Source organism: Oreochromis aureus, linkage group 9, assembly GCF_013358895.1.
Source record: "Oreochromis aureus strain Israel breed Guangdong linkage group 9, ZZ_aureus, whole genome shotgun sequence".
Lineage (NCBI taxonomy): Eukaryota > Metazoa > Chordata > Actinopteri > Cichliformes > Cichlidae > Oreochromis > Oreochromis aureus.
The window spans coordinates 1728327-1738464 of NC_052950.1; the positions used below are offsets into that span (position 1 = coordinate 1728327).

The 10138-nt window shown below is 36.1% G+C and overlaps 1 long non-coding RNA gene across 1 annotated transcript; it reads left to right on the forward strand.

Moving 5' to 3' along the window:
- Positions 1-6156: 6156 nt before the first annotated feature.
- Positions 6157-9855, forward strand: LOC116333685. Its single transcript, XR_005614268.1, has 3 exons — positions 6157-6188; positions 7377-7403; positions 8641-9855. It is a non-coding gene; the product is annotated as an uncharacterized LOC116333685 (long non-coding RNA).
- Positions 9856-10138: the final 283 nt, after the last annotated feature.

Sequence of the window (10138 nt, forward strand, 5' to 3'; positions counted from 1 at the left end):
ATATCAGGACCTGGGACGGCTTCCCAGCCAGCCAATCATATCTGAGTCCTGGCACATTCAAATTTGCATATTGGGACCTTCATGGCTTCTCAGCCAGCCAATCATATCTGAGTCCTGGCACATTTAAATTTGCATATTGGGGCCTTCATGGCTTCCCAGCCAGCCAATCATATCTGAGTCCTGGCACATTCAAATTTGCATATTGGGACCTTCATGGCTTCCCAGCCAGCCAATCATATCTGAGTCCTGGCACATTCAAATTTGCATATTGTTGCCTTCATGGCTTCCCAGCCAGCCAATCATATCTGAGTCCTGGCACATTCAAATTTGCATATTGGGACCTTCATGGCTTCTCAGCCAGCCAATCATATCTGAGTCCTGGCACATTCAAATTTGCATATTGTTGCCTTCATGGCTTCCCAGCCAGCCAATCATATCTGAGTCCTGGCACATTCAAATTTGCATATTGTTGCCTTCATGGCTTCCCAGCCAGCCAATCATATCTGAGTCCTGGCACATTCAAATTTGCATATTGGGACCTTCATGGCTTCTCAGCCAGCCAATCATATCTGAGTCCTGGCACATTCAAATTTGCATATTGTTGCCTTCATGGCTTCCCAGCCAGCCAATCATATCTGAGTCCTGGCACATTTAAATTTGCATGTTGGGACCTTCGTGGCTTCTAAGCCCACCAATAATCTATGTCATATATCTCTAATATTTCATATTTTTATTTTAAATGGTCAGCATTTCAAGATTCCCCTATGTCTTCTGAATAAAATGGTCTAAGAATGACTGTTTTAGCCCCTACGGTTAGAAATTTATGGCTGTTTGTTTGAGGGGAATTCTCACTATGAGAAATAGACTGCAAAAATCCTGTCTCTCTCTGTGCTGCATGTGTAAAAGCCTGCACTTAGTGAACCAGTTTTGGCGGGAAAAAGCACACAGCCTCTCTGATTGGTGGATTCAAATTGAGAAGCTCACAGCTGTTTGACTGACCTAGAAACATGCTGTTAACAGCCCCTGTTCACTTTCTGATGCTGCTGTCTGTCTGTCTGTCTGTCATTTAAATTCAATATATTTAGACTGGTTGACTGAATTTGATCCTGTGTGTGTCTCTCTGTGCATGTGTGTTTCCATATGTTTCCATATTTGTGATTGCGTGACTGTTATACTTTTTTTTGCTGATTTTTTTTTCATTTCACAATTACATTTGAGGGACCCTTAGCATGTTCAGGATTTTTTCAGCTGTCCATTTTGCTTTTCCAATTTTTCAATTTAAGTTATTACTATTGTGCTAAGTCATAGCATTTCTGCTGCTTTTCAGTATTTGTGCTGTAATGAGAGGCATATTCGAATCGTCATATCTCCTTAACGAAGCAAAGTTAAGACATGAGGCTTGTCCCGGTATATCTTCAGACACTCCTGACGCTCACAATTCAAGAATTTTTTTCTCACCTATTACCATTCTGGAATGAGTTAGACTTGTTTGAGGGTAGGAAATTCGTCCTTCGCTCAGATTTCTTCAGATTTCAAACTGTGGAAATGAACCACTTTTTTCTCTCGTCATATCTTTTTGATGGATTTCCACACAGACCTGAAAATTTCCATGACTGTTCACCAAAGCCTGCTGTCTCTTACGGTGAAAGAATGATATCGATACTCCAAATAGATTTAGAGTTAGAAAGCGTTGTTTGAGGGCAGGTCAAGGCAGTTTTTGCTTTGCTCTACTCAGTTATGGTGCATTAGAAGTCAAATATCTTTAATAATTCATATTTTAATGATAAATTGTCAACACTTTAAGATTCCCCCATCTCTTCTGAACAAAACGGTGTAAGAATGACCGTTCTAGCCCCTACGGTTAGGAAATTATAGCCATTTGTTTGAGGGGAATCCTGACTATGAAACATAGACAGCACAAATCCTTTCTCTGTGCTGCATGTGTGTAAAAACAGGTGCACCTGTTTTGGCGGGAAAAAGTACACAGCCTCTCTGATTGGTGGATTCAAATTTAGCAGCTCCCAGGCTGCTTGACTGACCTAGAAACTTGATTTTCTCTCCGTGTGTGTGTGTGTGTGTGTGTGTGTGTGTGTGTGTGTGTGTGTGTGTGTGTGTGTGTGTGTGTGTGTGTGTGTGTGTGTGTGTGTGTGTGTGACAGAGAGAGAGAGAGAGAGAGAGAGAAAGCCTTTTTATGGGATGCTCTCATTGTAAGATTCAAATTCAATATATTTAGACTGGTTGACTGAATTGGATCTTGTGTGTGTGTGTCTCTCTGTGCATGTGTGTTTCCATATGTGTCCATATTTGTGATTGTGTGGCTGTTATATTTTTTTTGCCAATTTTTTTGATTGAACAAGTATATTTGAGAGACCCTTATCATGTTCAGCATTTTTTCAGCTGTCCATTTTGCTTTTCCAATTTTTCTATTTAAGTTATTACTCTTGTGCTACGTCATAGCATTTCTGCTGCTTTTCAGCATTTCTGCTAAATCATACTATTTCTGCTGTTTTATAAGATTTGTGCTAAACATAGTATTTCTGCCAAATATAGTATTTCTGATTAATTATAGTTTTTCTACCAAATAATAGTACAGTATTTCTGCTTTTTATAGGATTTGTGCTTAATATAGTATTTCTGCTAAATTATAGTATTTTTGCTTTTTATAGTATTTGTGCTAAAACATAGTATTTCTACTAAATTTAGTATTTATGCTTAATCATACTATTTCTATATATTTCTGCCAGGTCCCCAGGCAGCCAATCCTCTGTGAGGTCTGAGACATTCAAATTTACAAATCAGGGCCTGCAGGTCTTCCCAGCCAGCCAATCATATCTGAGGGCTGAGGCATTCAAATTTGCATATTGGGGCCTTCATGGCTTGTAAGCCAAACAGTCATCCATGTCATATATCTCTAAAAATTCATGTTTTTATTTTAAATAGACAAAACATAATGATTCCCACATCTGTTCTGAACAAAACAGTATAAGAATGACCGCTCTAGCCCCTATGGTTAGGAAATTACAGCCATTTGTTTGAGGGGAATCCTCAATATGAGAAATCAACAGCAAGAACCAGTCTCTCTCTCTCTCTGTTCCTGCATGTGTGTAAGAGTGCACCTGTTTTGGTGGGAGAAAGTACACAGCCTCTCTGATTGGTGGATTCAAATTTAGCAGCTCCAGGCTTTTTGACCGACCTAGAAACATACAGGAAACACTGTATGTACAGCCCCTGTTTGTTCACTTGCTGCTGCTGCTGCTGCTGCATGTGTGTGTGTGTGTGTGACAGAGAGAGAGAGAGAGAGAGAGAGAGAGAAAGCCTTTTTATGGGGTCATCTCATTGTAAGATTCAAATTCAATATATTTAGACTGGTTGACTGAATTTGATCCTGTGTGTGTCTCTGTGCATGTGTGTTTCCATATGTGTCCATATTTGTGATTGTGTGACTGTTATACTTTTTTCCTGATTTTTTTTTTCATTTAACAATTACATTTGAGGGACCCTTTGTTCAGCATTTTTTCAGCTGTCCATTTTGCTTTTCCATTTTTTCTATTTAAGTTATTACTATTGTGCTAACTCATAGCATTTCTGCTGCTTTTCAGCATTTCTGCTATTTCATAAGATTTGTGCTAAATACTGCATTTCTGCTAAATCATACAATTTTTGCTATTTTATAAGATTTGTGCAAAATACAGCATTTCTGCTAAATCATACTATCTCTGCTATTTTATAAGATTTGTGCAAAATATAGTATTTCTGCTGCCAAATATAGTATTTTTGATTAATTATAGTTTTTCTACCAAATCATAGTACAGTATTTCTACTTTTTATAGGATTTGTACTTAATATAGTATTTCTGCTTAATTATAGTATTCCTGCCATTTTATAGTATTTGTGCTAAAACATAGTATTTCTACTAAATGCAGTATTTCTGGGTAATCATAGTATTTCTATATATTTCTGCCAGCTCCCCAGGGAGTTAATCCTCTGTGAGCACTGTAATATTCAAATTTACATATGAGGACCTGCACGATTTCACAACCAGCCAATCATTAAAATTTGCATTTTGATGCCTTTTTGGCTCCTAAGCCAACCAATCATCTAGGTCATATATCTCTAATAATTCATAATTTTATTTTAAATACATAACACTTAAAGATTCCCCCATCTCTTCTGAACAAAACGGTCTAAGAATGACAGTTGTATCCCCTATGGTTATGAAATTATGGCTGAAGCGTATATCTCTCTCTCTCTCTCTCTCTGTTACTGTGTTGTGTGTGTGTGTGTGTGTGTAAAAGCCACCCCTGCACTAATTACTGATAGTTCAGAACAAGTCTTTGTGTATTAACAGGTTTCCACTCTATGAAACCGATTTTCTTACAAATATGATTTTTACATTAACATGTGGTTTCAGAAAGTGTAACTGTTAAAGCTATAGTTTAGATGGTTGTCTTTAAAACTTTCACTGAAGAGTCTTGTTGGAGACAGCCACAGCTTTATCTCACTGTAGTTGTCCACACTGTAGCTTTACCGCACTGTGGGTGAACAAGTGGGTGCAAGTCCATTTAGGTCAGAATTTGATATTTGATATTTGATATACCTTTATTAGTCCCACAAGGGGGAGTTTATATGATTACAACCATTATGATTTAGAAAAAAAGAAATAAATGTGCAATGAACATTTCAGGGGTCACTGTTAAAAAGTCTCATGGCAGTGGGGTTAAAGGACCTCCTGAACCTCTTGAGTCCTGCAGAGCAGTGAGATGAGCCTCTGCAGCTCCTACTGTCCTGAAGACTGTTCTTATTACTGCAGTCAGTTACATAAATCTATCATAATACAGTACATTTTAACATAATGACCTTATGTTTATTTATGTCTTTTAACCATTATTTCAAATTCAAAGAATCCTGTTTGAAACATTTATTAAACTTATAGAATTAAATTTCTGCTAGTTGTTTTTTGTTGCAATAAAATCTAGCATATTAATATTTAAATGTACATATATTTTTCACGTTTTCAATGCCAATTTTGTGTAATGGCAAAGTTTCCCACTACCCGTGAATGCCTCTTTTTTTAGTCTACGGCTGTCTACTGAATCTCCGCCCACTCTCTGCCTGATCGCTGCCGGTAAGCGCTGCTTCTCTGTCTCTCTTCTCTGAAATAAATGTGTATAAGCTGTTTGAGTGATTTACCGAGTTGTTGTTAGTGACTTATAAAGCCAGTCGACGTATAAGTCATGTTAAAGTAACACAATGGCTGCTTTTTGAGTGAAACGTTGTAATTTTAGTATTTAAAAGGAGTGTTTGGTTTGGCTAGCCCTAACAACCTAAGCGCTAACGCCTAGCCTAGCTCCTGTAGGCCTAGTGTGAAATTAATATGGTTCATTTAATTGTTTAATACAGTTATTGTGTTGTATTTGGTTCATTCGGTGTGTTAGTGTTTCTGAGTCTCTTAGGGAATCTGAAGTTAGTTCTCCTCTTCACAAATCAGTCAGTTAAAACGGCCTCATTCTTTAGGTTATAAGGTAATGAGCCGCCATTTTAGAACCACTGATTAGCTTCTGAAGCAGCAGTGTCGACTTCAAAGGAGCCATTTTACCACCTCTGACTGAAGGCCGGGAGAAAAAGAGTCACGTGCCTGTGTGGGTGTGTCTGTGTTGTGGGTTAATTAACAGAAGGAAGAGAGAGAATGAGGATAAAACACATAATATAAGAATAATAAGATTTCTTAACAAGAAGTTTTTTTTTAATTAATCAATTTTAGTTTTTTAGTTAAATTTTAAGAAGTATTTAACAAACACTTGTTTGTGCAGGTTGGTTGGTTTTTAAGTAAAACCTACCTACACCTGCAGCTCTGTTTAACTTATCACTTTGTGAAAAATTGATAACATATAAAAAAGGCCACCTTCAAATAAATAAAATGCAGCAGTCCACCATTAATATTAATATGATATGTAGATATTTAAAACAACAGCATATTAAATAAAACTAAATGACACTGTGTGCAGGTGATAATATTTTGGGGAAGAATTTGAATGCAGACCAACTCAAATGTTGAAGCCTACAAATATATCACCCAAGCTTTCATTTATGATTGTTCATGCTTTTAAATTGTGATGTCACAATTTGTATTTTTGTGCTTTGTCTTTTGTTACACAGAGTGAAAGAGATCTTTGGTTTTGCCTTTGCTGGTAAGTAAACAGTGATTGTAACTGAAGCAGTATGAACCTGGCATTGCGTAGCACATTTGACGACTTGCATACAGTAGTTTGACTTTTTGTGATATGTTTCCATTTACTGATTGGCAAAAACACAGGATTTGTGACCTGTAGCAGCAAAGCCCTCACACAGGACCCCTCTGACTTTCCCTGAAAATGTCCCTGAAGTTTAATAGCCCATTTATGTATGATTTAAATTTCTTATGGCTTATCAAATCCAAACATAGTTAAATGTCAGATGTCTTTATACGGTGGTTCATTTTGTACTTATGTTTGTGGATTTAAGTAGCAGACAAAACAATGAAAGTGTTTTAGGAGAGTCAGTATAAGTGGTTGCTCAAACACTTAAGAGCTGCACAGGTATTGATTTATATTGTCTCTCAAATTCTGCTGATGTATTACATTAAAGTCAGAACACTGTAGAAGTATTTTGCCTCACTCGGTATAAGTAATAGCTTTAACAGTTAAGCAATAATAAAAACGAAGAGAACCAGAGGTGTGAGTGGACATTGTTAGGTACATTACAGCCAGTGTGTCCAATTGGTTTATTACTTATTTAGTGAATATAATGTGTTTTAAAATTAAATAGAAAGGTTGCCAAAAAGGTACACTGCAAAATTCATAAATATTCCTAGCAACGGGTACAATGAAAGGACTTTGTAGTGTAATATTTTAAGACATTTAATTTTAATTACAAAACATGGTGCACCTCTGCTATTGTAACATGTTAATATTTAAATGTATTTTAAGATTTACATATTCATGTCAGACATGAGGTTTTCTGTTGCTTCTGATTTATATAATTACTTTGTATCTTACAAGTTTTGGTTTTCACACTTTATTAGCACTGACTTGGGGTAGAAAATGTTGAAGCCACAAAGCTTCTGTGTAGGAAATATTTGGTATATCCTGCACTTGTGCCAACAAATATTGGTGGCTATTCTTTGCATTTCTGTAGTAATGAATGCTTTTATTACACATGCCATTTGAGACGCTGCAGTTCATTTATCTCCTCTTTACACTACAGTAAGCTCATAAAGCCTTAAAGTAATTGAGGATTTTACTAGTTAATTTATGTCATAGTAAATTGGATTGTGTGTGAAGAGGCTCAACAGTCTGAATCATCAAACAGTGATCTGATGTATTGTTTCCTTTCTCTAGACTGCTGATGTGATCGTCTCAAGTCTGGTAAGTAAAGGTTTGTCTGATGTGCAGTGCTGGGAAATGTTTCTCATTATAGGAGATTCAGTTTAGTGCTGTGAGTCAGCACAGCTCTTGGCAATCATCAAATCCTAGAAAAGTCTATGTAAACATTTCCAGACTTACAGATCTCTCTTATCATCATACTACATTTTTAATTAGGCCCTAATGTCGGCCATGCTGATTTATTGTAGATTGAGGGGTGTGTATTAAACATGCCCCATATAATTTTTCATTTTGCCAAAAGTCATACTGAGTAAATTATTTTTACTTTTATGTTATGGTTACCCAGACATTATGATATACTGTTGTACCAGGTAAGTACACACACAGAAATGGGAATTTGAGACCTTTGGGCATTTAGGAACATGTGATGTGTCATAAGTTTGAGTTGAGTGCATGTGAAGTGTTTAAAGCAGGTGGTCTGAAACTGTCTGCTCTAACTTCATTGTGTGGGTTTAGCTTGACCATATAATGTTTACAGTAAGTTACTGTAGCACCACATCTTGGTTTACAGACTGTTTGTTTTTATTGTGTTAATAGAATGCAAAAATGTCCTTAGAAATGTTCCATCATTATGTTAAACATTTTCATTCAGTTGAATCTAATAATGTACTGTACAACTCTTCAGTGTGTAATGATATACATGTTCTGTATTTTTCGGACTGTAAGGCGCACTAAATTCTAAGGCACATTAAGTCAAACAAAACAGATAAGTCAAACTTTATTCAACTCATTTACAATAACTCTCAACATTGTTCAGTTGTAAGACATAAAATACAGAACAATGCACTCACTTTTCAGGATTTTGTATTGATGAATGTGGATTGATCAGTTTGAACTCTGCTTCATAAGCATGGCTCTCAACAGGTGCCAGGCCCTTATACACACACACACACACACACACACACACACCATATTATGTTGAAGCACAGTACGAATTACTCTACGAGGGTGCTGACTATGGTAGCCATGCTCCGACAATACATCAAGCGGCACAGCTTTGTAGCTTACCAAAGTCTTACTAAAATATTTGACAGAATTTGGATCGCTGTGTACCACAGAAATCCAGTTTGAGGTCAGTAAGCATAACCAGAATCAATACACTAGGCACATTGTATATTTTTGAGAAAATGACAGGATTGTGTGCCATATACTCTGAAGAATATGGTAAATCCAAGCATATTGGAAATATGACTAATTCCAGTCCTTTTGTGTCTTACAGGTGACCTGCTGCAGAAAACCCTCTCCCTCTATCATTATCAAGCAATTCTGTCTATCCTATCACTCTCCCAACTCTATCTAATTTGACAGCCATTCCATCTTGTATCCCTCTATCTCTACTGCTCTATCTAATTTGACAGCCATTCTATCTTGTATCAATCTATCCCAACTGCTCTATCTAATTTGACAGCCATTCTATCTTGTATCAATCTATCCCAAGCACTCTATCTCGTTTTCAGAAATCCCAGTTTTCAGAAATCCCAGTCTTCAGAAATCTAAGTCTTCAGAAATCTCAGTTTTCAGAAATCTCAGTTTTCAGAAATCCCAGTTTTCAGAAATCCCAGTTTTCAGAAATCCCAGTTTTGAAAAATCCAAGTTTTGAAAAATCCAAGTTTTGAGAAATCCAAGTTTTGAGAAATCCAAGTTTTGAGAAATCCAAGTTTTGAGAAATCCAAGTTTTTGGCAATTGAAGTTACCAGAACTTTGTCAATCTGTATTCAGAATTCTGAGAGATCTCTGCTCTCACTGCTCCTCCTTTCCTGTCATTAAACTCTCTCTCCATTCATTTTGCTGGAAAATAACAATTAGAAAGTTGAATATACAGTAGTAGAATTGCAGTACAGTAGAACTTATGGTAGAAACTACTTATACAGCCCTACATTTGTAGTTTTAACTTGGCATTACACTTTGAAATAAACACTGATAGTTTGGCTTACAAGTGCAATTTGATAAATTATATAAACTTATATACATCTTTTTTGAGATATATTTGTAGTAAGATAATCTGGTTATTTTGTAATTCAGACTGTTATATTCACATAAATATTAAATCTGATTCAAATACATTTTTCAAGTCTGTTTCATTGGTTATAACATTTGACTACAAGTTTATACTATTATTATTTAAGGACAAACCCTTTTTTGTCACTCAGTGTAAGTGTTCAGTTACAATTGTCATCTAGAGGCTGCCCTGAGGACCCAGACTTCCTGTTTCCTGACTGCTGCAGAACATCCAGCTGAAGAATCCCCATCGCCTGTCATCTGATCACCACACCATCACAGCTCATATTTGCTTTAAATTTTAAATATCTGAAAGATTTACACAGTCTACTTAAAAGTTAAGAGTTTTATTATAGCCTGTTGATTGATTGTTGAGATTTATTCTGCATATTACATTACAGAAGTATAGACCTATTTGTTATCCAGTCTGGTTAAAGAAAATAGAAGTAATAATATACAGTTTTTGAAAAAGTTACAATAAAACAGACCAAAGTGTTTTCAAAGAACTTTAAATAACTTTTATATTGAGTTTGTATTTAAGTCAGCCTTTTATATTAATTCTGATAAATCTCTGATTTAATAGTCATTAAAGTCATTAGTTTTTCAGTGTTTACAAGTTGACTTTTGTTTACATTTGTGTATACATATAAGTTCCAGTTTGTACGTCAACAAAATGCCAAGAAAAGGTCAAAGGTCGCAGTCCCAGAAGCTTAGATGGC